The following is a 26,616-nucleotide window of genomic DNA, read 5'->3' on the forward strand; positions in this document are numbered from 1 at the left end:
GGTTTTTCTCCGTGACGGGGTAGTTCAAACGGTTAGACTAAAGAGGTGTGACCATTAAAACCGTGAAACGGAAAACGCTAGCTAAAAAAGGGTAATCATAGACTTTTTTTTATCACGAGAGACTTGTTTCGAGCCTCGCGTGCGTTCTGATGAGAATCGTAAACACGTATTCGGAGCTCGTTAGTGGGCGGCTACTTTGCAGGGATTGTTTTCATTCATTTCATTCGTCTTTTTTTTTTTTTTTTAAGACATAGCCTTAGGAATCACCACTTTGTCCCCACTTAGTGTGAAGCTTTGGAAAATGAGAGCTCCCGTCTGAGCAAATCGGGGCTTTGGTGAAGGTCCACGATTTTGGAATTTCATAGAAAATAACTATCAATTATCGCGTACTTCTTTCTTTTTGCTGTTAATTTTCACCAAACTTAGTGTTGTTTCCTGGAGGCTGAAAACACTCTATATTTATTATAATAATACGTATTGTATCCATTGCTACGCCGAAGTTTATGTATTTGAAATCAAACGTTGAATTCACGTTTGTTTGTTAAATTAATTTCTTGTCATCATCTGAATTTATTTTTGGCTGTTTCTCCTAATAGATGGACAAATTATATAGATTAAGATCTATCAGTGATAAATTGTTGCGTGAAGGCTAGTAATCTTTGGAATTACTCGGGAGACTACGTATTCATCTGTGTAGGTTGTCATTCAGAAGGTCTCTCGAGCTCTCATATTTTTTCCCAATGTCTTAATTTTTTATTCCTAGTCTATAGCTTTGAGGCTATTTATCTGGCTACTATTGCTTTTCTGGGCTTCTCTGCTCTTGAGATGGTCCTTCCTCTGTATATTTTTTAAATATTGCCCCTGATGGTTAACTTTGATGCTGATGTTGAGTCGTTGTGTGACTATGTTTATCGGTGGACTTGCAAACCCTTGATGTCTGCGCGAATACAGGGTGTGTCCTGAAAGTAGTAGGACTGATTTTTTCCCACACACACGGACGGTCTGACGGGAGTTTTCTGGGTTGTAATTGGTGGAAGGGACTCTAACAAAGCGCTGCGAACGCGCGGCAGTCGGCTCTGAGCTCTTGCGGAGTGTGAATCATATTTCTTCCAGACCTCTGTCAAGTGACCTCGTCACGGTGCGTCATGGAACGTTTAGTGGAGCAGCGTTACGCAGTGAAATTCTGCGTTAAACTCGAGAAAAGCGGCAAGGAGACCCATGAACTCATCAAGGCAGCTTACGGGGATAGTGCCATGAGCAGATCAACCGCTCAACATTTGAATACGACCCAGAAACGAAGCGGCAAAGTGCAGAATGGCACACAGCGACATCGCCGAAACCCAAAAAAGCTCGCATGCCCAAATCGAAGCAAAAATCCATGCTCATGTGCTTCTTCGATTCGAAAGGTGTCATCCACAGTGAGTTTGAGCCACCAGGGCAAACCGTTAATGCAGCTTTTTACGTGCAAGTACTGGGAAGACTGCGAAAACGCATCTTCCGCGTCGGACCAGCCATCGCCGCTTCGTGGATCCTTCATCATGACAATGCGCCGGCCCACACCGCGTTCATTGTCGTTGACTACCTGGCGAAACACGGCGTGGCAACCCACCCTACAGCCCAGATATCGCCCCCCCGGACTTCTTTCTCTTCCCCAAGCTCAAGACCCCCCTGAAAGGGCGTCACCACGGGTCGGTGGAAGCTCTCCAAAAGGCCGTGACGCAGGCTGTAAAGGACATCCCGAAGTCAGCCTTCCAGGAAGCGTATGCTGCGTGGAAAACTCGCTGGCAGCGTTGTGTCGATGCCCAAGGGGGCTACTTTGAAGATTTTTGAAGCGATGTACCTATATGAGAAATACATTTTATGTTCTCGACTCAGTCCTACTACTTTCAGGACACACCCTGTACTATTGATTAATAATCCCAACTCTTCCTTTTTACTCAACTCTTTTCATATTTCCTTCAACTCCCTTCCTAATTCTGTAATTTCTCACCTCTTTCCACGTTTTCCATCGTATGCCCCTTCTGGTACTTGCAATTTAAACATTCAGAGAAAGTAGTATATATGAATATAGCTTTTAATTTAATCAGTTCGATTTTCCGTTCTTTATTTTATGGTATTCACTTATGGTTTTCTGTGTAATTCGTATTTAATGACCTGAGTGTATGATATATACCAGGTATTTGATAAATATAATATTTCCTCTCTGGTGTTACGTTTTAGGTGACTTGCAATGACTTTCGGCTTTGAATCTGACAGAAACATGTTCCTGAGGAATTCTGGTCTGAATGGTCCTGATTAAATTATGTGTTTGTCTTACCTTTCTGTTTTTTAATCGCTTCTTAAATATTACCTTGCTTATTGGCCTTGTACGAATTAAACTTGGGATTAATAGGGAGAAGGTAGTATTATGTGAAGAAATGTCCTAAGTTGGCATATAAAAGTTGGTAAAATCATCGCACGGGTAATATTTTTGAAGCGAATTAGGCCCATTAATTTGTCATAAAGTCAGAGTTATCAGCAACATTTTTTTGTGTAAGATTTTTGTTTTTTTTTACAATTTTTCTGCTGCAGTGAATATGGGCTTGCGTCTTTTTTCCGATTAATATGAATGCCATTAGGAAGGATTACTTTATCAGCGGCAGATGTAGACTTTTTACTCCATTTGACGGACAAACCGACGACAGATCTTCGTAAAGGTTCCATTATTTCCAGCACACTACCTTGAAGAGCAGTTTCTCGTATTATCCCTACCGCGGGAATGAAGTTGATCCGTATGCGATAGTCATTCTTTTCTATTTTGATTACCTGCGGTATCCTTTCATTGCCACAGCGATAATAATAAAAAAAAATCATCGTCGTATACATGTCTGTATGTACGATTCATCTCAGTGAGTCATTCACCGCCCGTCGGAACCTGTTACGGTGTGCAATGAGCTCTTTTAAGCATTGATCTTTTCAGAGTCCGACTTAATCCTCACTCGAAGGGACGCATGACGCAACTGTTAAGAACTGGATGAAATGTAAGGCCAACTACTCGTCCGGAGAGGGGTGGAACTATAGGGAGAGTAATAAGAAGGGAGAGATGGATAGCCTGGAAGGTTAACTGGACCAGAAAACGCATCGGCCATTGATCTTGCTCTCGCCAAAGGAGACGTATAGCATTGAGTTGTCCATGGTCTCCTCAGGAGACTCCCTCTCAGTGCGTTCGGCACCTGCCGCGCACAGTCAATTCATACTGCTCCTTCGCAGCATGGTGCCTCCTTTGTGAGGGATATTATTCCATCTGGTGAGTCTCGGAATGAGAAATGCGTGCATTTACATATCTAAAAAAAGTGTTCGTACCTTCACGTTCATGGAGTGTATTAGCCAACGCCTGTGAAAATGCACTCCTCCCCCAGTTCATACCAGTCACCGCTGTCATTGATGAAACTCTCGTCGTGACCTAAAGCGAATGGTTGCGTGCAACTTGTATTGGGAGGTCGTGATACTTCACGATGTGTTCACTTTGTTTGGAGTGAGCCTCAAAAAATATTTTTTTTTATGGCATTGAATTTATTTTAATCCTGCTCGGAAGTTCTCTGTTGAGCAAAAGGTTTTCTTATACGACGTGGCATTCTTATAAGGTCTCATAATTATGCCTTAATGAGGATTTATGACTCTTATTTAGTATTTTATAGAAAATTACGAAATAATTAAAATTAAATAATAATAAAAAAGCAATTATTTTCGCTTATTAGCCATGTGTCATCTCGTTATAGTATAAATATCTTCATCTTGTAAAGTCGTTGTCAATTTTGTAATTTTTCTGATTTTTTTTAGGCTCATCATGTTTGTTATGATTTTTCCTTTTCTTCCTAGCACCTATTGTGTAAAAACATGGTGTTGTCTTATGAATTTTCAATTAAAAGAGCATATCCAATTTGTTGTTTTAAAATTAGCCCGTTTTGCTGGTTTCATACTGGCCAAAACTTGCAACATTACTGCGTGTTAAATCTGTTTATTCAGCAGATTTTTCTCCGTTTATTCAAACTCCGTTTACTCGTATTGGCCTCATACGTACAAGCTTGTGAATAAGAATGTGTAGTTAATTGTGAGTCAATCATTCGAACTTATTCGATCCTAGTAGATTACCTATGGTAATTTTTTTTAACCTATTCTGCTTAGTTTATTCCTCGATAATTGTTACCAAACCATTTTTCCCCTCGGAAAAGTACTCACAATGAATGCATTTATGAATGCACCTACGAATAGAACACGTTTCTTATTCGATTGACATTCAAGTGAATTAAATATAAATTATTGTAAAGAAATTTTTCGCAGACAGATATCATCGATGTTAGAGTCTGTATAAACTTGAACAGAATTTTGTATGTGGCATTCAGCTGGCCTTGACAGTTTTGGTAATTTGTTGGCCTCTGAGGCGGCGGGGATAAGTACTCGCCTACTATACCGAAGGTCGTGGGTTCGAGTCCTGCCTGGATAGTTATCCCCTTACAGGACATGGGTGTGTGTGATCGTCTGGTATAGTTTGTTTAAACCCCCGATAGAAAGGCCACATTGCACTGTTTTTCGGGGGTAATTGAGATAAACAAATATTAATTGTACAATTAGTGTATTAGTTTTCTTTTGTATTATGATTGTAATTATGATTAATTGTGAAAATAGTTTACCATATTATTGTGTTGTCATGTTGGGTGATCATAAATTATTATTACGTTCTGGGTTCTAGTCCCAGCCAGGCCGCATTTTTACCCTCTGATTTATGGCTTTTTTCAATGTACCACATCACCGTTGTCCTCGTCCTTTTTCCATTATATGTTCCTATCCCTTTCTTTCCTTACCTCTGAATTTATTTGTATGTTTTCGCTTAAGGCGCCGTGTGAATGAATGAAGTAGCATATATATAAAACGGCCTTCATTCGGTATAAATTCGGGTGTACTAAATGACATATACGCTGGTCACAAGGGCGAGACTCTTCTATGAGTCAGAAAAGAATAAACTTGCAGGACCATGCTTCCAGTACAGTTTTCACACAAAAAAATATTAAGCGAGATTGACCCAACGCAATGGTAAAACACCAGATTACCGCACCGGTTCTTAAGGACAGGAGAAAATTCAGAATATTTTTTTTTACGTGGGCGAATCAATCCAAAAGCTCAAATTTCATGGTAGAAAGAACGAACTGGTGAAGGCAAATTTCTGTCATGCATGCTAATTCCCTTTCAAATGGAACACCAGCTTTTTGCAGAGCCGATCAATGGATTAGGATGTTATCTTTGCGTAATAAATCGAAAATAAAGTCTTTATTTTCGATAATCGATAGTTCATGCGTTATAACGCCACATTTGTAAACGCAATGTATCTGTTGGCACTCAACTGGCTGGTAGTCCCCTGTCAACTATGAAAGAATATTAAATAATTTGCGGGTTAGTAACTTGCAGCCCTTTGCTGATGTGAAAGTGAATATTTAGGTTCATTGATTGCGTTCCGTTTGTGTGCCCTTTGAAGTTCAAGATCATTCATACATGTTCCTTTTACGGTATATTCATGGAGAATAACATATTTCGCATATTTTACCACAAGAACTCACAGACCGCCGTAGAGACTCAATTACCCAGGTGAATTCGCGTCGGAACGCTTGACCACCGCAAAAATCTTTTCAATAACAGAGCCAAAACAAAAACATTTTTTCATTGGATAAACTATTAATCGTAGAGGCATATGGCTACACTAGGACGTCATGAAAACCATCCTTACATTTTTAATTTCCTCTAGAACTTTGACCAATTCGGGACTTACTGGCTTAGTACCTATGGAATAGATTGAAATATATAAACGAAAAATCTGGTATGCGGATGATAAGCTCGTAGCCGTTATCACTGAAATTCTGCTTACATTATCACTGCGCTTCAATGTTTGAAGGTAAGAATATTAATCGGAGATGACACAGATTTGATGACTGTGACCATAAATGTGAAAGAATGACGACAAAATATTTCGTCGGGTTGCCCGGCTACGATTGCCAAAGGACATGATTTCCTCATAATTGGAAGTAACTGTGCAAATGTCTATAAATACCTATATATGTATGCGAGATATAAAATTTTATGCCTGGGATAGATAAATTTTTTGTATTACAAGGGAATGATAGAGCGGGCGTTCTGAATTTTAGTCATCTTTGTTCATATCCCTGAGCTACGTCATAGACAGTTTGTTGTATTGCTTAAGCTGCGAGTTGATGATTTTTTTATTTATTTTTTGCGGTAAATGTGTAGTTCGCTATTTTTTTTACAATATATTTTAGATTACTTACGTGCTTCCGGGTGTCGGAGTTCGATGATTGCTTGAATTCACTATTCTTGGTAAAATCATTGCCGAGAGGACCTTTTTAGCCTGTAAAAATAATAAGAATAAATATTACTATCATTCCATTTAATGTTATTTGTCAAATCGAAGGGAATTGCTAGCACAGTTTATCTTGTATGACTAGAGTGAGGAATACTTAAGTATAAATTATATCAATGCCATTAGATTGATTTCAGTTTGTTGCATTGCATTCAGTTGCAGACAGCCTGTGTGTCTGATATTGGAGTGCCTCAAAAAAGTTTTTCAGCGCTTATTTCCAATTGTTATTTCATCCTCAAATAGCACGAAAATTTGGTTTTGAATAAGACTAATAGTTATGACACATTCCAAGCGTGCTCTAGCAGAAGAGTGAATATGTCGACTGTAGAAGTAAGAGCTAATAAGAGCGTTCTTATTTATGACGAAGAGGTGCGACTATTGCCTACGGAAGGGTTGCCATATTTAACCAAATTTATGAAAACTTTTGGGGCAAGGCTATAAACTTAACGGACCTCCAGAACGCAGTCAACCCTGTTTGCCCGATGCGAAGGGACGAGCGCGTCGCAAATATCTTTCGGCCGCCAGTGTCACCGTAGAGTTAACTAGGCTGTGTGCAATTTTCGCTTCATGATTTCGGGGGAAAAATGACCCACATGCTTCTTTTGAAGTGTTCTAGCCCAACTGAACTGAATGCATGTTTTTAATGTACCCAAGTATTCCACAAATACTGGATACACCCAACATTCCGGGCCCGAAACTTAAAATAGCTCAACATACATTTCCTCAGGCTCACAAAGAGAAGTCGATGGTTTCCCGCTTTTTCTAGCTCCCAATAGGATCCACTCTCCCTCCTTCCCATTTTCAGCGCCTTGGGGGCTTTATGTTTGAGAGGGCTCAAAGCGCCATCTGGGTGGTTGCTGTATCTCCATCACAATCTCTCTCCCTCTGTGAATAGAGATCCTAGAATGGAGATATTTGTGCCTGAAGGTAGGAAAAAAATAGTGGAATAAACAGCTCGACTTACTACCTCGGAAGATTCAGTTGGTAATCATTCTGGAAAAGTTAGCTGAGAATTCTTTTTGGATGTCTTCTTGAAATATTTTTGTCCGTTCATACTTACATATAGAAAAATTCTTTAACATATGTAACATGTAAATAATAAAAGAATTATTATATCATATATATTACATATAATATTTCATTTGGTATACTTTATGTAAATATAATATATTATTTGAATTATTTTCTGATATTTGTTATTATATAGAGGCAAAATTCTCTCTCTTTGAATGATAGATAGGTAGGTACGTTTTTTTAGAAAGCCCCCGAAGTGAGGGCATTAGATTTGATATAATTTTATTTTTTATCCGTCCGTGGTCACTGATTGTTGATTTGCATGGTGACAAATTTTTTAATGATTTTTGGTACTTCACCGTTTAAAGAAATCGAGTCTTTGAAGATAACTGTTATTTTGGGTACACACAATTGATTTACTGCCTCTTCGCGTCTGTCATTCCACTTAAAGAGAATACCCGAGGTCGCATTCAAAATGGATGAAGAACTTCCTCTAATTAGGGACGGCAGATGGTTTCAAGAGTAGTTGAAATAACGACAGATGAGAAGCCTCGGGAAAAATCAAAATGGTCTTGTCCCGTTGACTTGTTCTCATTAAAACTGATTTTTTGAACCTATCCTCTTCTCTCGGTGGATTGATCACAGCTGCTGAGCCTGCAAAAGGTCCTTGTTTTGACTATCCTTCCATAGTAGTCGTATGTTGGCGACGTCAAGAAAATTTAGTCTTCCTCTCTTTTTTCCCGCTGTTCAAATTGGCAACTGCTCTACCAAATTGTGTATACGTTTTCTGCTAACATTTTATCGGTTACGTATCTGTTGATAAAAAATCTCACCAAGACTTCTTTGTTCAGTTTATTTTATTGGAAAGAGGTGCATAGGTTTTCCTCCTGGGTGGTCTGTTTCCCTCTGCTAACGAATCGTTTTCCGCAACGTTTACATTACTTAGGACCCTCGTATTTTTCGGCTGTGTAGTCGAAATATAAATACTTTGGGAGGCTGAATATAAAGGATAGCGTGTTTGTGTGTTTTTAATGCGGTTGACATATTGTATATGACGGAGAATAAATTACTCGAACTGCCTCTTGCATTTAAGAGCGCGGTTTTTTTTGTCTCGGTGGACCTTCATTAGCGCAGCCGCCGGAAGCAAATATTCCCGGCGTCTAGACCTCGGTGACTCATCAGCTGGGATAATTTATTTCTGAGGATTTAAGGAGGTACGATCCAAATTAAAACCCATTCAGGTTAACTGGTGGGCACTGAAATCATCGGTAAGAGAATGTTACTTTAATTTAGAGAAAAATACATGATTAGCCGAAGTAATAATTTATATGACAAAATAACCCTCGTGGCTGTTTGGAAAATCATCTTTTTAGAAACCTTTTTAAAAACCTACTTGCTTGCTTTGCAAATAAATCTGCACATTTTTTTAGAAAAAATCAAGCATAATATCATTTGGAAACTAGCTAAATGTCGTCAATCTATTATTTAAAAATATTAATTAATTAAAAAATATTTCTCCGACTAAAAATGCGATTCGATTGCAATTGCATGAATCAATCAAAGGAAAGTCATTATCTGTCGGAAAATCAGGGACTGTTGAATCAACCGGAGTAATTCAATATCCTTATTTACAATTTATCTTTCCGATGAAGGCGTTAAAGATTTCATAGAAAGAACTTGAAGCTGCAGCAAAAGTGGATTTAGAATATAACGCCGTTATAAAATCCGGTAAGAAAATCCTTGTGACCAATAGATTACATTTGGCTTGATGGGAAAGTCGTGTCTAATTCAGAAAGCAGTTAATTTATGGGGAGTAAAAACATCAACGCGAAGGATTGTCTATTATGACTTGATAACTAGGGAAAAGAGTAGCGATTCTTCAATCATCCGGGTCGATAATAGCTTGTTATCGTGTACCTACGTGAGATAAAATATACTTCGCGACCGTAATTGATTGAGTCCGTTACAGAAGGGAGTGGAAATGACTATCTTAGCTGAGGGTGTCGTCTGCAGCGTGCCAATTGTCATTAGGGGTACAAATCCTCTTCTCTTTACAGTCTGTTTTACAGCGCGTTCGTATCCACCTCTTGTCTTTTTGGCTTCTTCCCAAAATCCCGACCCTTCTCGCTGCCTTGTCTGAGGGGACACCCGCTCCTCTCCGAGGGCTGTATTTTTTTGTGTCAACCACTCACCCCTCTCCCTCTTCCCCATCCCCCTCTCATCTTAAATCTCCCCTTCCACGACTTCGCAAGAGATTGAAGGCGCCTGAGGATTTACCCCCTCCCACCCAATCTCTCTTCCAACTTGTGGACATTGCTTGAGAAGGAGACGTAAAATGAGGCTGTCCCGCCGCGACTGCGCCATTCATAAGAATTGCTCATTTCAATTTTCGTAATTATGAATTTTAAAAAGTACTGATTTTTAAGGAAATGGCGGCAGTAGCATATGTATGTGAAGATTCATTGTATTATGCATTTAAAAATGCAATTTCTTACATGCTGGGCAAGCCGTTTTTCATTTAATTTACATGTTTTCTTTTATTCGCATGGTAGCAGCGGCGGATACAGAAAAAAACTCAAGGGGGGAGGGCGCAACATATCTTGAGTTGTCTTTACTTTTATCGTAATAATCGTCACAGGCAAAGTATATGAAAATTTTATTTAAAGTGATTATAAACATGTAAAAGACAATGCCATCTTATGATATAATGGTAGAGTTGGGGATAAGCACGATTTATGAAATATTGTTCGTGTATCGTAGCCCACCTTGAATCAGTTTTTATCAAAATGAGCTTATATTCTATTTGATTGAAAAACCATATTTATTCCATGCATAAACAAGCATATCATTAATATACGTCTCTATTTTCAAGCAGATTTCAAAATATGTATCGTAAAGAGCACAGTTATCAAAACTTCAGCAGAAATTTCATATATTTAAACCTCAATTAGCGATAAATCAGTATTATACAGGTTATAATAACAATAGTATCGGACTACACATTGCGCTCTAATTAATTGAAATTTACTTTAGCCTGGTTATTGTTGCAGGGGGATCTCTGCTCTCATATGTCCAAACCAACCACCAGATTGAAGCACCGAGTGATTTACTTATTTTTTCCCAACGATAGTTATTTTCCAATGTAGAATTTGCATTACAGAAAAAACATATTTACTTTATGCTCAACTCGTCTTTCATTTAAGCTCACTCTATCGATGTATACCTGCGTACAAAATCGTCGTAAGATATAAATTACTTGTGGAGAGAACAGGTTTTTTCATACTAAGCTTAAGAGTTAATGCATAGAATTGAACTTATTGACTCAGCACTTACTTCTTTTGGCGCTAGGCTGTGATTGCCATTTATTGACTTTAGATTCAAAATTTGAGGCGCAGTTGTTCAGTTATACAGGGTTATTGTATGTGATGGAGCCATTTTCAAAACTTCGTATTTTTTTGAAGTAAAACTCCAAAATGAACAGTCTTTATACCGATTACAATAGGAAGTATCAATTTTTTTTCAAAATGTGTGATATAAATTTAATTTAATAAATTTAATTATTTTTAAAAATTAATTAATTTTGATAATTATTTAGTAATAGGTATGTGATAACTTTTCACTGTGGACAGCCCGCCGCGCCAGGCGCGCCGCCGCCTAACAAATACATTGAAACAACCTCTGTTCATTGGCATAAAGCTTGTTCACTTTCGTTTTACGTCTCAGTTTATACCAAAAAGATTCAGTGACGACTTTGTATATTGCTTTGTTATCGGTTTATTATTTCCTAAAATGTCTTTTCTATTAATTATAAAATTAAATCTTGATCTATTATATTGTTTAACAAAATTCTTTCTTAAGTTATCCAGTTCAGTTTCTGTTCTTGGTTTTGTTCGCACTAAAAGGATTACGTCATTTTGTTCATTATCGTATTGTCCGATTAGGTGTAATTTATATAACACTTATTTAATTTTCAATGGTTTTCTTTTTTTCACTATTGCTTAAATATGTTGTTTACTCAAAAGAATGTTAATAACCTTAAGAAAACAACAATTGTAAAATTGGTGCTCTTGGGGGTATTGCACCCAGAGGTTATGAATTTCTTCATTTTCTCTCTAACTATTTTGTTAATGTTTCTCCACAGTGAACGGATCAAATAAAGTTCAAATGTATTTTGTCCAGTTATATTGCAAATAAGAGCCGTGGGACAACATGACAGGTGCCCAGGATGACTGATTTTTGTATTTTTCCTTATTAATATGATATCACTTTTGCCCACAGCATTTTTTCTGGTTTTAGGCGAGATTAAGGTTACACTAAGCCCTCTCGTCTTTTCATTTCGAATTTAAAAATGTTCAAACTTTTGGACAAGTATTTCAAATCGCTGCTTTTTGTATCTTAAGGAACAAAGTTTTTGGTAATCCGATTTTATTTTTTCTTTGTGAATTGAGTGAGGCACTCCACCTGTGGCAAAGATTATTTTTTAATTAGTTTATCATTACATATTTTTGCATTAATATATATTATATATATTAATGCAAATTAATATATATAATCATTATCAATGTCTTTCGTGACAGAGCTTTATTTTTAACTGTCCCTATTTCATCTCCACTTAAAATCCCATACGAGTCTCATCGTGGCTCGCAATATGCTCAAGTCCCTCCTCTTCTCATTTCCAGCTTTCCAAATCTCCCCCAGTGGGATATTTTTTCGTCCTCGTTTTTCGTCGCAAGGGGGAGTGGGCCCCTTTTCCTAATCGCTGACGCTTTGCTGCGACATGCTCTCCCAGTTCATCATTTGACTTTTATTGCCTCCTCGACCCGTCCTCCTCTGTTTTACTTTTTTTTTGTTCCGAGCGATTCACATTTAAGTCGGCGTCTCCCTCCGCTCGCAATATCTCACGCGACTTCCGTCTCCTCCCGATTCCTCAAAGCAGCGTCTCGTCTCCTCGTTCCAATTAACACTTCTCTCCCGCCAAACAACTGGGTGACGCTTGGGAACTTGTTTGCCTTTGCCCAATTCCCAGAATTTTTCAGAATACTTTTTCAGGCTCTCTTATTGTCTTAATTGATTACTGCGATGAGACCTTCTGTTTCCAGTCGCTTCTCACCATGTTGTTTCTTTTAGAGCGACGCGAAAAATGGATTGCGTATAATTTTACACTTCTTAGTATTCGTATTCATTTGCGCATAAATATATTTTCAATTTGCTCCATGAGATAGGTATACTTATTTTCTTGCGGTGTGTTAGACAGGTTGGTTATGAATTTGGGAAATCATTTTTTTATCGAGAACCTATGAAGCCTTGAAATGAGACTTTTACTAATCATTATCATTTCTCCATTTACTGTATTATTTAACACTTTCCTGGCGAATGGAATGAATAAAATTCTTTCAGGTTTGCATACGGGTAAGAAAAATACCTTACGTTTCGGGTTCCGTCTCGTTACCCATTCTCAAGGCTACCTTCAGATGGGTTAGGAGTCAGGACCCGAAACGTCGCGTCGGCCGCCGGTATTTCCCTTAACTGCGTGATAACCCGAGAGAGGTTTATTATCCTGTTACTGTTTTAAAGATGGTTAAAATAGGATCAAATGGGAGTCACGCAAGTTATCATTAGGGCATGTTTTACGATGCAGTTAGGTATTATATTTTTAATCCGTGCGCGTAACTCATTGAAGTAAAAAATATGCTTTGATAAATAAATTTTTTCGTGTGCTATTTGGACACAGGCATTGTAAATGAGTATAAAAATGTGGGTGTCGAGTAGATAAAATATTAAATGGATCCATTCGATTATAATCAAGTGATGTACCTGCGCTTTACCCCAAATACCTTAGAAATCACTCTCTTGTGTATAAATTTTTCTACAATGGTCGTTATTCATATAGTCACCATTATAATGGAAAATAAACGATTTGCATATTAAGAACGTACATTTTTTCATTTTGAGCTCACCCAAGATTCGAATCTGGTCGAGCTTGAGATGTAACTAATATGCTGTTCATGCACTGATTGTATATACGAAAGTCTGAACAATTATGGTGATTATTCTATAAAGTTTTGTACGTAAATAGTGTGAGAATTCCAATTTTTATCGTTAAAGCAGTACAATCGTATCTTTAAAGCCGTTCTATAGATATTAATATTAGTTTTTGGTAACGTTTAAAGAGCAATAATCTTGCAAGTGCTTTCTTTGAAAGACAAGTGCATTATATTTTTTCTGCTGAAATGTGATAAATTCATTTGTAGAACCTAGTTCTTCGGAGAATGTAGGTCCAGGTACATGTCTATTTGTGGAATACATCTACCCTCAAAGTTATATTGCAGTTCCCCGCAACAAAAATGATGAAAGAAATATAGAATAAGAATATATTTCACCGCCTACTGGGTATTTTAGTATATAGGAAAACGTAGTACATAATCTAAACACATTTTTGGAAGCTGTGTCTCGTAAGGAATTCACTCTTCGATATGTTTCATATGTCTCATTATTTGTTAAACTTGTAACTCTTGATAATTCGTCGGCGCCATGTAGGAAACACCCTTAAAATAAATCTCTTACACTTCATTACTTATCGTGCCCATTCTTCCCCCTCGTTATTCGTCAGCAGTTTTGCCTTCCTTTTCTCCACTCCTTCCCTCCTTCTTACTAATATTCTCATTCACGACAATTTTTTTTCATTTAGCTTCGTCTCATTTCCCACAAGTGATGCTCCATATAGTCGCCAACCCCACTCCCCTTCCAAATTGGTCGATCTTCCTATTTTCTCCCCTCGTCTCCCTGAAACTAAATTCTGTTAGCTCCTTCAGGCCTCTTCCTACTCATTACGTTTATTTTCCTAAGAAGTTAGCCATATCTTATGAACGCCAACATAGTAAGGTAGATCAGATCATAAAAATAATACGAGAGAGAGACTGTAGAACTGATGGATTCGTAATGTATTTTATTCCGCGATCGATAATAGCCCGGTCAAAATAGACATTGACCCTTGGATAAATTCCCTACTAGGAAAATTTACAGGAACGCTAGGAATTCCACTCTTATGGAATCGTGAAATCCCGTGTTCGCAAAAATTGCGTGTGTTCAAACAAAATTGTAGATCAGGAAATTATTTACAAAACCGCCATTTTACTTTTTCTCTAATATTTACCATTTCTGAGAAAAAAGCCATTCGAATGTTAGCTGGAGCTCTATTCTCCGTAATATGCATAATTATATTATTGCGCTCACCGACCATTATTGGACAGCTCAAGCTAACTTTCGAATAGCTTTTTCTCAGAAATGGTCAATCTTAGAGAAAAAAGTATGGTGACAATTTTGTAGACTATTTCCTGATCTACAATTTTGGTCGTACCAAATTTTAACATAAAACTAACTGCTTGGCCAAAAAAATGCGATAAACCCATTTTTGTGACCTTTTATCCTAGCGTTCCTAGGCATTCCTAGCGTTCTTGTAAATTTTCAGATTGTTGGGAATTTATGTAAGGGCTAATTTGACCAGGCTACAAGAGATTACAGTTACAGCGTTAGGACTAACGAATAGGTTAGTTAACTTGTAGTGTAGCCTACTGTACCAACTTATATATTCCTTGATGCATGTTTCTGAATGTTCCTATTATTTCTAACTGCATGTTTGGCATGTTCTATCTTCATAGCCACCTTTGATTTGCATGAATGTGGAAGTACAATTTTTTAGTATGCTTAACATTTTAATTACCGTGTAGTCTACATGTGGGAATTCTCTTTCATGCTGGTGATTGATCACCCCCAGTTAAACACCCTAGAAGTGGCTTGAAAGGTATAACGCAGATAACCCGGGAAAAATATTCCTCATTTTAATTAATCTCATCTACCAAATTTAAGAGTTTCCCATAATTCTCGGCGGTAATTGAGAAAATATTTTAAAATAAAATAATAATAATACTCTTTGGGGAGACATCGAGAAAAATGAAATTGCAATGATGGATCAGCTGTAGCGAAGTTGCCCGCACCATCGCTCGAGTCTGAGCATTTTCTCCCGAAGTCGAGCCCAAGGAGCAGTGGCGCCGGCTCCATGGGGCCTGAGGGGGCCCGAGCCCCCTCAAAAATTCGTTATGGGTGTGAGGAAAAAATGTGTCAGGCTTGTTGATTTTCCCTGGAGTGTCCAGATATCGAGATTCGAGTTATAAGGGTTCTAATGTTGATCATACGACTCTTCTAAAATGCCTAAAAAACTTAAAACTCACTACTTATAAAATTTCCCGGGGAAAGATCCCCGGTTTGGGCCCCCACTATTTTTTGTAAGCCGGCGTCCCTGCCAAGGAGTGAGTGTTTTATGTACGAGCGCGTGAAAGTGTAAGTAGTATCTCAACCAAGGCAACCTTAGCGAGGCCCCTTCAACCCTCGCAAAGTTTCCTTTGAGTTGAGTGAGGGCTGGTGAAGGGTTTCCGGTTGAGCGGCTGGAGTTTGCCACTTCTGCGAATCCTACCGTTCCAGCTAACCAACGCAGTAATTTGTTTCGTACGTGTGCCGCGGACCCTAACGTTAAGGTCATTGGAGACTACTTTTCTCTTACAAGAAAAACAATTTTTTAGAAATTTCAAAGACTAACCTTATAGAATAATCTTGTTAAAATTTTGAATGCCGATTTTTTTTACATGAACTATTTAAGTCAGTTCTATCATTTCATAGAATGAAAATATATGTAACGGTTTGATAAAGCTGGCCCGAAATAGTATTTTTTGCAATATCGGGCATTATGACTATAATGCAAGATTATTTGTCACTATTGTAATGATATCGTTCTTTTTTTTAGGAATGGCTTGGTAGGCTCTTCAGCTGTACCCGACTGAATTTGAAAAATCCCGTAAAACGTGTGTTTCACATGTAAGTTTTGATCGTAGTTAAAGATGATATGAAGGAACTGCGAATACACCCCTACTGGTGAGTATAGTCAATGGTCTCTCCATATTTTTATTCAAATTCATTATTGTCCTATCTTAAAACAAAATTTTGAAGGGCTGAAGAAAGAAAGTATTGGACAATTTCATGACGTCCATGTAATGTAACCGCCCTGTCAGTAGCGTTAATTCATTAACTCTTTCGCGGTCCGTATGTATTTTGGGTATTATTTAGAACCCAAACTAGGAGCCTCCTAAAAAGTGCGTATATTGCAACCCTGCACTTGATAATATTAGATCACCTAAGAAAAACAATATTATTTTCCGATGGTAATGATAGCATATCAAGGCTCATCAATCATGTTATGTTTATTGCATGTTTAAGGTGAAGTTACGGGTTATGCAGTCGATCGATTATAGAATTTCACTCCCAAATAGTATAATGAAAGGATAACTAGGCAATATTTTATGATATTATAATCAATGAACTGAAGAAAATAAATTTACGATTAATTCATTCTTTCCTGAGACCAGTTGAATGAGTATCTTTCCTTCATCGTGGGCTGTAAAAAGATTTTTAAAAAGTAATTTTATAAATGTGAAAGACGTAAAATGCGGATTTTCACGCTGTTTGAAGCCTTTTATCTTATAGATCCTCATTGGTTGCTGTGAAGACTTACCCTTCTTTAGGAAGCTTGCCTCTCATTCTCATCATTCATGTCCCTTTATCTTCGTTCCCTAGTGTCTTCTAAGCGGATGTGCCTGTCAGGACATTCAATAAATATGGGAAAGGGAATCCTACTTGATGAGGCGCTCTCTTGATGGGGGATGGGACATTAGCCACACCTGGTCAAAGAAGGAATGTGGGAAGAGATAAAAATTCCGCTCTTCGATTTTTTCCCTCATCTGGTGAATATTCCGGTGCCCTCCACCGTGAAAAGATGGGTACGATGCTTAAATTAATTTGCCGCAGCAGGCGTCTGTGAGGAATATTGCTGATATAGATTTTTTTCGCTCTGAACGGGTATTTTTTTGTATTGTTGATACCCGTCTCTCACTGTAAGGCCTAGTAACTCATGAGTGTACTATGCAAGTAATGTTGTTAGTAAAGCATATACACTTATAGTCCAGAGTTTATTACTCACTGCGTACATTTATTGCCGAAACGATTGTCACTTCAATTTAAGCGAGCCTAACTCAAAGATATTTTTGGTGTAGGAGAGTTGAAGTATGAAATCTCTGTGCTAAAAATATTTTTTTCTTGGAACATCAATCAAATATTGACCTTAGCGATAATATTTCGTAACTAGTCCAATAAAATATTGCCTTTTCTACTGTTTAATTCTAAATTTTCTAACTTAGCGATGTTAAGTTATAGATATCGGTTGGATACGTTACTCTTGTGAACTTAGTTTATCCAAGATCAGTATTATGGGCTACCAATAGTGAACCAACTCATTCAATGACTTCTTTTTTTTATAACGCAGCACCGCGAAACTAGGTATTCGTCAGTATTGCTTGATGGGAAAACGAGGTGAAACTTTTTTCATTTGTGTAATTTCAACGTTGCTAACTCTGTACACTTGTGTGGAGATTCAAATGTCTGTAACATTATCAGCTATCAATATGATTTAAACTCTTTATTTTGTCTTCCTTCATTTCGGCACTGTAAGAACACTCTTGGAAATACTCCTTCAGTTGACGTCCATGCTGTATTCGGCTGGTTAACTTTTGTTTAAAGCCACAAAATTATTCAATTTGACTGCGATTAAAGGTAAAGTATAGTTTTTCGGCAATATCTTTTAAACTGTAAATAATATTGTAATCATATGAATCTCCCTTTGAGTGCAAGAGGTTTATCGCATTCATTCACTGGAAGTTAATTTTACCCACATTTTTCCTTCCCCATTTATATGGATTTCATTTAATTCAAGCTAAGGCAACATTTTACGCGTGCCAAATAGTGTGGATTGGGACTTGCATTATTGAAATCCATATTTAAAAAAATTTCTTTATGAAATACCGAATCACGATCAACGTCCGCGTTTCTGAGGCTGAACCGTTGAGTCCGTGCATACTATAGTATATACTTTAAATTCAAGTGATTGCGATGGTTGCTACCTCGCTTTCTAAACTTCTGCGCATAAAACAGGGAAACCATTCATGAATAAAAAATAACACAGGCCAACAATGAAAAAACTTTTTTACTGAAAATACCTTATTATTATGTTTTTAAAGTTGCTGAATCCAAATATGATGGCTTTAAAGTTGTACCACCCCATTTTTTATTCACATTTTACAGTTAAATTTATGACATCAAGCAATATTTTTAGAAGTTAACAGCTTTTTTATAGTTTAATAAAATTGAAAAAGTAGGTCTAATGAACAAAGATAATGGGGAATTACTGTTGGTACTTCACCGAGAAGATCAGCAAGAGATTCATCGCAGAAAAAGCTACACAAGAAGCTTAAAGGAAAAAAGGGAGAGAAAATGTAGACCAATTCCAGTTCACAAGTGAACCCTGTATTATCACGCTCTAGTAAATACAAACAATTTTATCACGATGTAGTGAACGGTAAACACAAACAATTTTATGATATAACACAGTGTTTCATTGATTTCCCTGTATACCGTATAGGGGTATTAAACTAAATATTAAATACATATTGCTTGTAAACTATGGGTGATACAAAAAAACTAAGGCCATGTTTGGATTCGGCACATAAAAATCTATAAAGATCAGCTTTCAAAATAAAAAAGTTTTCAAGCAAATTTTTTTTGTTGGCCTGTGTAATCTTTCATCAAAAAGTAATCTTTGCGATTAGACGAGGAAAAACAAAACGCTGGACGTGCATGTGGGGCGGAAGAACTAAGACCACGAAGAACACGGCCGTGCTGTTTAATTGTGACCACGCCTTTTTGGAATCTCGGGGTCGTCAGGTTGGGCGTCAGAAGGATTAGGGCTTGTCTTGTCAACAAGTTCGTCGTGTTTTCGCGCTTTCCAAGGCGCTGACTCCGTGGTCCCACGGCTTAATCTCAACCCCTGCTCGTCTACCTCTCCTCCCTCTTTCATCCCTCTATTTCCCGCACTTGATTTGCAGTCACACCCTCTACTGTATTCAAGTAAGTTTCCGTTCAGCGCTGTCTTGCTGTAATTTTTAACGGATTCTTCGTCGATTGTACTTGACGGGCTGAGACTTGAAAGCGACTGAATGCATAAGATACTATTTGCTTCTGCATTCTATTTATGCCAAAATGAAGTAATTGGATGGAGACCTTTTTGAAGAAAGTCACTTTGACATGTAATATCTTAGATTCTCCCGGCGTATCAAGTTCAGAAAGTACTATCGGGTATTTTGCCGAGTAATTCGGCACCATGTCTCCCGGCGTTTCGAAGAACGACTTTCTGCTTCTTATTAAGTTTCTTATATGCGCAAACAAATTTTTTTTCGTATAGCTTTCTTTATTATTAACCAAATTTTTTTCAATGCCGTACTTCACGTTTCTAAACCTGTAAAATACGGCTGGCAAGTCACTATTTGGGTGAAACGTAGCGCCAATTGTTGAAGGAGGTAAATAATTTATAGGTATAGCATAAACTTAATTAGACGGTATATCAAAAAGTTAGGTTACATGTAAGTGACATACATGGTAATGAATGGGGTGATGGAAGTACTTAGTAATTATTGTATACTAATGGGAACGGATTTTTCTTTCAGATTTCACCTCACACGATACAAATTATTATTTACGGCTAAATCTACGAGCGGAATAAAACTTTAGAATTGAGAATAATACATTATTACCATAAGGTAATCGTAGCTTCGGGAAACCATGGATGTTTTTTCCGGCAAACATAGCTCGGAGATATCAAAGAATCGTATCATCAAGCTTCTGAAGTAGCTGTGTGCGCGACTAAAATCACCCATGGCGGCACTGAAGGCGCTGACGTAATTTACATACATGGCCAACGCATGGAGGATATTTTTGTGACCACGAATATTACAAAATAGGATCCTCAAGCCTCTAAATGGGTTTTCACTCACCGCGCATTCAAATTGGTTTACAAAGGCCGCCACTCGCGTCGCTGACGGACAAAGTGATCCGAGTTTCATGGGGAAATAAGATAAAATTAGTTGTCTTAATCGAAATTTATGCACATGATGATGTGAAATATCAAATTCATAACTTAACAATGTTATTCCTCGCAAATACTAACATTATATTGCAAAATATTGGAAAAATTGGATCGCATCACCGAGCTGAGGAATTTTTTAAAACTGATTAAATGCGACCGCAAGGGCAACAGAAATCAACCCTCTATTGGATGGCATTGGGCCTGCTCTATGCAGTCCCCTTGGTGCAGAAGTAATTTGCCAATCGACGCATGGCCGACGCATCAATGATAGTGTTATGATTATAGCTTTGATGAAATAGTCGTCGAGCCACTGCGAAAAATAAAGAAGAAAATATCAAGAAAGATTTTTCTTGGTTTGTGAGGAGTTACGATAAGTTTTTTCTGGATATACACAAATAATTATACCACTTATTTTTTATATAAGAGCGCTAAAAAAATAAGTGGTATAAGTATTTGTGTATATTCAGGAAAAACTTATAATGGAATACCACAAGGTTAACCAAGAGTTAGTGAATTTTTTTTAGGAGTTACGATACCTAAGAGCAAGGGAAAATAGCAACAAACATTCAGAAAATAATATATGATAGCTGAAATATGCGCTAATTACTCACGGCGTTTACTCAACGGATTCCTTGTGACCAAAAATGCGTGATTCCGATAAAAAATACTTTTCTTAGCAGAGTGGAAAAGAAAAAGGTGTAATACGATGGTTACCTTGAACGCCATTAATCTTCAAACCACTGTCATACTAAATGATGAATTGTAGCAATGAATGGCAGCTAAAAGGCGTAATACATGAATGTGAATGCATAAAATACATTACGCACGGCGTTATGTTTGCTTAAAATCATCAAAATAACTAGAGAAATCAGAAAATACCCAAAAATGCCAATGATTTGTCAACGTGGTTTCCTAAGGTAATCGGGGTTATAATTTCGAATTCGGCATATAGTTAGCGTCCCAGTTTACTGGATTCTCGAATAACCTTGCGGAGAATACTAGCAATTTGTACGTGAACGAAAAGAGTTGTCAACGGAATCAGTGTTTTTGGAGCCTGATACGTATTGAGTGTCGAGAAAGTGTTCAATATATAAATATACAAAGAAAAGACAACTTCCTCTCTCCCAATCGCCTCGCTTTGTTGGGTAACCTGTCTGAGCTTTGTCACCTGGAGATTGTTTAAGATTTCTTTTCACGCCTCGCTCAATCGACGCTAGCTCTGGCGGAACCCCCGCGCCCCCTTCCCCCTCAGGCAGCCTGGCTAGTCACCGCGCGCTTTCACTACTTCCCGAACCCTCTTCACCCATAATGTTTACATGCACACCTATTAAAGTGTTTGACTTCCGAGGGACCAGCTCACCTCGCTTTGACAGTCCTCTCCCCCCCCCCCCCCCCCCTCGTCCTTCCTCTGTTCCTCGAGGTGCCTGTGCCCAAACAATCCAGCGCAATCTATTCTTGATCCCCGGCGGGAGTTGAGGTCGACAAACCTGAATAAAGATGGAAACCGCTGAGCCGGTATTTTTAAAGATGCACTCTACTATGCGTGTTACCTCCCCCTGCGGTTGCTTCCCCCTCTCTATTGGGTTTTTAAACCCTCAGCTAAGGCTATGTGCCGTCTACAATATGGCAGAGTGAGGAGTATAAGCCATCCCCGTGTATATTATTATTATACCGGGAGGTTCTGGTTTCGAGTCCCAATCAGGTCGCATTTTTACCCTCCAATTTCTGTTTTTTTTTCAATCTAACTCAGCACTGTTGTCCTCGTCCTTTTTCTATTATGTTTTCCTATCCCTTTCTTTCCTACCCTATGAATTTATTTGTATAATATTATCATTATTAAAGTATTATACCGATTAAGGTAGGTTTCCTTGGAGTACTTAGAGAAACATTATGGCAGCCTCCGCATGCTTCATGCACTTCCCTCTTCAATTCACTAAGTAAGACCTACTTCCTTTCATTCTATATAACAATTCTATCCTCTTCCTTCTTCTCCCTCGTTTACCCAAATTCTACCCTCTTACATTGTTTTAAGCATCCCTCTCCGCTGAGTACTCGCTCCATCCATATCTTCTGTCTCCTCCGTATATAAACTAAAAGCTGCCCCTACTCACCCACCAAGTCCAGTACTTCGTCGTTCCTCCTCCTCTCCGTCCGAAGAATGGAGAAGATGATTCCCGCGTTTGCAGCAGGAAAAAATATTCCTCAGGGTGTAATCGCTTGCACCCCCTCAGATATGGCCTTGAGCCGATGAAACCTTAACATTTCTCTTGGGAACTTTATGGACTCATTTTGGTGAAGTGTGAAACTTATGAATTCAATGGGAGTAATTGATTTTTGCGTGTACTACTTATCAGTTAAATTACACAAATAGGTATGTCGTTTTACCTTGGTCTGGGAAAGCTTTAGGAAAACTTCAATTTCTCTTCGTATTTTTAAATTTTTGGTATGCTATTTTCATGCGGCAAATAACATTTTCAGCGTATCGTTCGATTCGAAAAGTAGTTGGCATTGCTCGAAAAGACGCTGAATCAGGCATCACCTGTAACCTGTATATTTTCCGCCGATGTAGTTGATTTGCACTAATCTATCGTAGAGATTTCAATTCCTCTTCGCGCTTTTAAATTTATAGCATGCTATTTTTATGTGCCAAGTAAAATGTTCAGCGTTTCATTCGCATTGAAAAGGAATTCCGATTGCTCCAAAGTACCCTGAGTCAGGTGCTTCTTATATATTTTCTATCGGTGTATTTAATTTTCACTCAAATGTGTCGTTGAGATATTATTCTCTGGAATTTGCGTGTACGGTCAAATGCTGGTACTTGACTCTTCTGCAGCCTCCCTAGATATTGTCGTGCATTACCTTTGAGATTAACAGACTATAACTCATTAAAATCTTCATGAATTGGCTTCTCGGAACTGCACGACCTTGGAAACACCCTTATTAAAAAAAATGAATGTCGCTAATGTATGTTTTTTTCCAATGCTTCATAGTCGGTCCACATATCATTATCCATGCTTGGTGAGTTATATCCGTGTTGAAAAAATTGTTTTGAATAAGAGCTGACATCGTGTAATAAATTCTATCCCATTTGAATACCCATAACGCTTTCTCGCCAGTGTGATATATATCTCTCCTGAATTATTACCGTTAATGCCCATTTGGTAAAACATAGAAACATACCCCGGCGCGGAAGTACCTGCAGGGGTTATGTATAAATAATGATTAGGCTTTGAGGGGTGGGGAAATCTACTTTTTACCTTGTGCCCTTACATACGTATATATATGTGTGTGTGAATGTTAGTATGCATTCTTAAGGTATCGTCCTCGACCCCATTCCATCTTATCATTCAGCTCGCTACAAAAGAATAAACAAAGGTAGGCAGAAGCGTTTGCTTTCCCAAAGCGTTAGCCCACCTCATGGAAACAAGTGAAGTAGTGGAAGGTGTTAGATATTCTAGGAATGCCAGCCTGACAAGAGCTACTTGTCCTTCGGTATCCCAAGGGTCGAAAGCCTTCATTCTTCGAAGCATGAGTTTTGTGAAGAAGAGGGCGATTCACTCTTACCATCCAGCCTCTCGCATATAGTGATGGGAAAATTACGATCTAAATCGATTTTTAATCGAAATGAAAACCTCGAATTTTATGCAGAAATCGAAATTTGGACCGAAATATCGATTAATCGAAAAACCGTCGGTTCTTTAAAAATACGGAGTTTGAAAAACAAAATTTTATTATGCATTCGAAAAACACTCATATTTAGGTGTAGACAATTACTAAAAAATCTACTTAAAATACATGCTTTAATTATCAGCATTAACAATTTATACGCGCATATTAAATTTTTGGAGTCACCGTTTGGAACCTTTGGGATACACCAAAAGTTTAAAGAAAGGTTAATTAAATTAATTAAGATGCTTTCTCAATGGTCGAGGGCGTGCTTATTCATTTTTACCTTACGATAGGGTAGTTTACTTCATCAAAGAAAACGAAAGGCATTGATTGCGATTCATTACCCACCATTAGGGTATTCATAATATACAAATTATTTGTTTTTAGAAATCCCAGTTTAGACGAATGTAATGGTGAATTTTAACCTCATTTGGAAAAGGCCAGATTGGCGCCCATGCGATGCCACTACACGTGACGTCACAGGGACCTAGTTTCTATACGAGTAGGTAGGAGCTTTACATCGTCTGAGACTACCAATACATGCATGAGGCACAGAGCTCAGGGAAACATGTCTTAATAATCACCTATTAAAATAGCCTAAGGTCGGATAAGTGTGCTTCGTTTGATAGGGTATTAATAATCCTTATTTAAGCCAAGCGCTACCTGCTAGCAGGGTACTCTGTTACATGCTAGCAGCCTGCATCGTAGCGGCGCTCAAAGTCTCGCCCCAAGGTCACCTCACACGGCAACAGCGGGAACCAGAATGACGTCACACGGCGTTTTCCCAGCATTTATACTTAGCTGCCGCGTTTTCGCGCGTTTGAAAGTGCTCACTTTTCATGTAATCGTGAAAAATAGATGTTGTCATTAAAAATCAGAAGCGTGAAATACATACTTCAGGAGTAATAATATTTCGATTTAGGCAAATAAAAAAATGATAGGAAACCACCCTATTAGAGAAAAATGTCTCACATGGGACCAATGACGCTATTGCAGGCCGGTGGTGAAGTTGCTGATATAAAAAAAATTGTCATGGTAGAAGATGTAAAATATAGTTTTGATCGAAACTAAAAGATCATGGCTCCAATCGATTTTCTCGATATTGATCTACTTCTCGATTTTCGATTTTAATCGTAATAAATTGTTCCATCACTACTCTCGCATACCTAACTGCTCAAACACGGCGCAGTTACCACTTCCTAGTGTTCCCCAAATTTGACGAGACGAAGACCGATCGGTTTTTCGCATTAGGTTCTTGGGTTTCGAATTTTGCGCTTGATTTGATGGATAGTCATCCTCGTCCTTTCTTTAGCCGCTTGCTGTGAGTGAAATGTGCTATCGAATGTTAGCAAACGAAAACCACTGGAGGTTCAACTTCATTATCAATCAATATTTCACGTGTTTAAATAGTTCTCCTGAACTCCTTTCCCACTGGCTTTTCCTAAGTTATTTGCTTTCCTTCCATAATCTGAAATCTATTCTAGGATTTATTTCTTTAACTGATCCCTATACTTTAATGGGACAGGATAAATGATATGGGTGATTCATTTAAATTTTAGCACATCTATATACAAAGAGCCCCGCTATATATCTCGGTCGGAAGAAGGGTAATAATTTACTTTAAACGCTCCTTTTGAGGGGAACGGGTTGGTGTGGCGGCTAGAGTGTTGACTTCCCACCCCGTGAGCTCGGGTTCAATACCGGCGGTAGCAGAGAATTTTCAGACTCCCCGAACCCTGCTTGAATGTTGTGTGGAGGATATTTCAAGCGCAATACTTCGTCCGTCGGGTGGGACGTTAAGCCGTGGTACCCATGGCGCCTTTCGTTAAGAGCACACTAATCCCGACCCAGGGTTCCTCTCCACCCTTGCCTCTTTACCCGTCCCGCATGGCGCAAATGACCTAAGCTGTCGGTCGCCCTCTCCAAATACCTTACCTACGCTTTTTTTGATGCCACATGATGGCTTCTATGGGAGGGTTCCGCGTTCAAATCCCGGTTGGAGCCTTTGCAAACATAAATCCTCTAAACACGAGCCGGTGGCTCAGTGAACGGAATAGGCTCACTCGGTGTGTGTTATTCACACACCTGTGGCTTAGTCTGGGTTGAGCTCTAGCATTACCTTTTCAAATGAATCTTGAACCAGAAACCCTTGGTTGCATCGAAAGAGGATGATCAGTTCTTGCTCGGAGAACCTCTCGGTATTTGCGTAGGGATCAAGTTTTTTTTCTTCGTTTTCATTTAAGAACAAGTTTCAAAAACATGCCTTCAATTGGATACATTGTACTTACGAGCACTTCGTAGGTATATGGGGGATATGATATTTGATAACTGTATACGATAAATTTTTCTTGGACTGGTAAAGTAAGTCATACATTAAGGCAAACTGCTCTATATCAAATATAGATTAAAATTTGATCGCAGTGTTTAGAAGTAAAGCAAGTGGTATGAAAAATAATAATAAAAAATTTAGTAATGAGTTATTTCATTCAGCTCAAATGCGGATGTA

General features: G+C 38.2%; 1 protein-coding gene across 1 annotated transcript in view; it reads right to left on the reverse strand.

Annotated features, from left to right (window-relative positions):
* LOC124166862 overlaps window positions 1-26,616 on the reverse strand; it is a 462,701-nt gene that overhangs the window by 121,980 nt on the left and 314,105 nt on the right. Inside the window, exon 3 of the mRNA XM_046544573.1 lies at window positions 6,315-6,394. The gene's annotated coding sequence lies outside the window, so the exon portion shown is untranslated. The remainder of the gene's footprint in view (window positions 1-6,314; window positions 6,395-26,616) is intronic.

Source organism: Ischnura elegans, chromosome 10, assembly GCF_921293095.1.
Source record: "Ischnura elegans chromosome 10, ioIscEleg1.1, whole genome shotgun sequence".
Classification (NCBI taxonomy): Eukaryota; Metazoa; Arthropoda; class Insecta; order Odonata; family Coenagrionidae; genus Ischnura; species Ischnura elegans.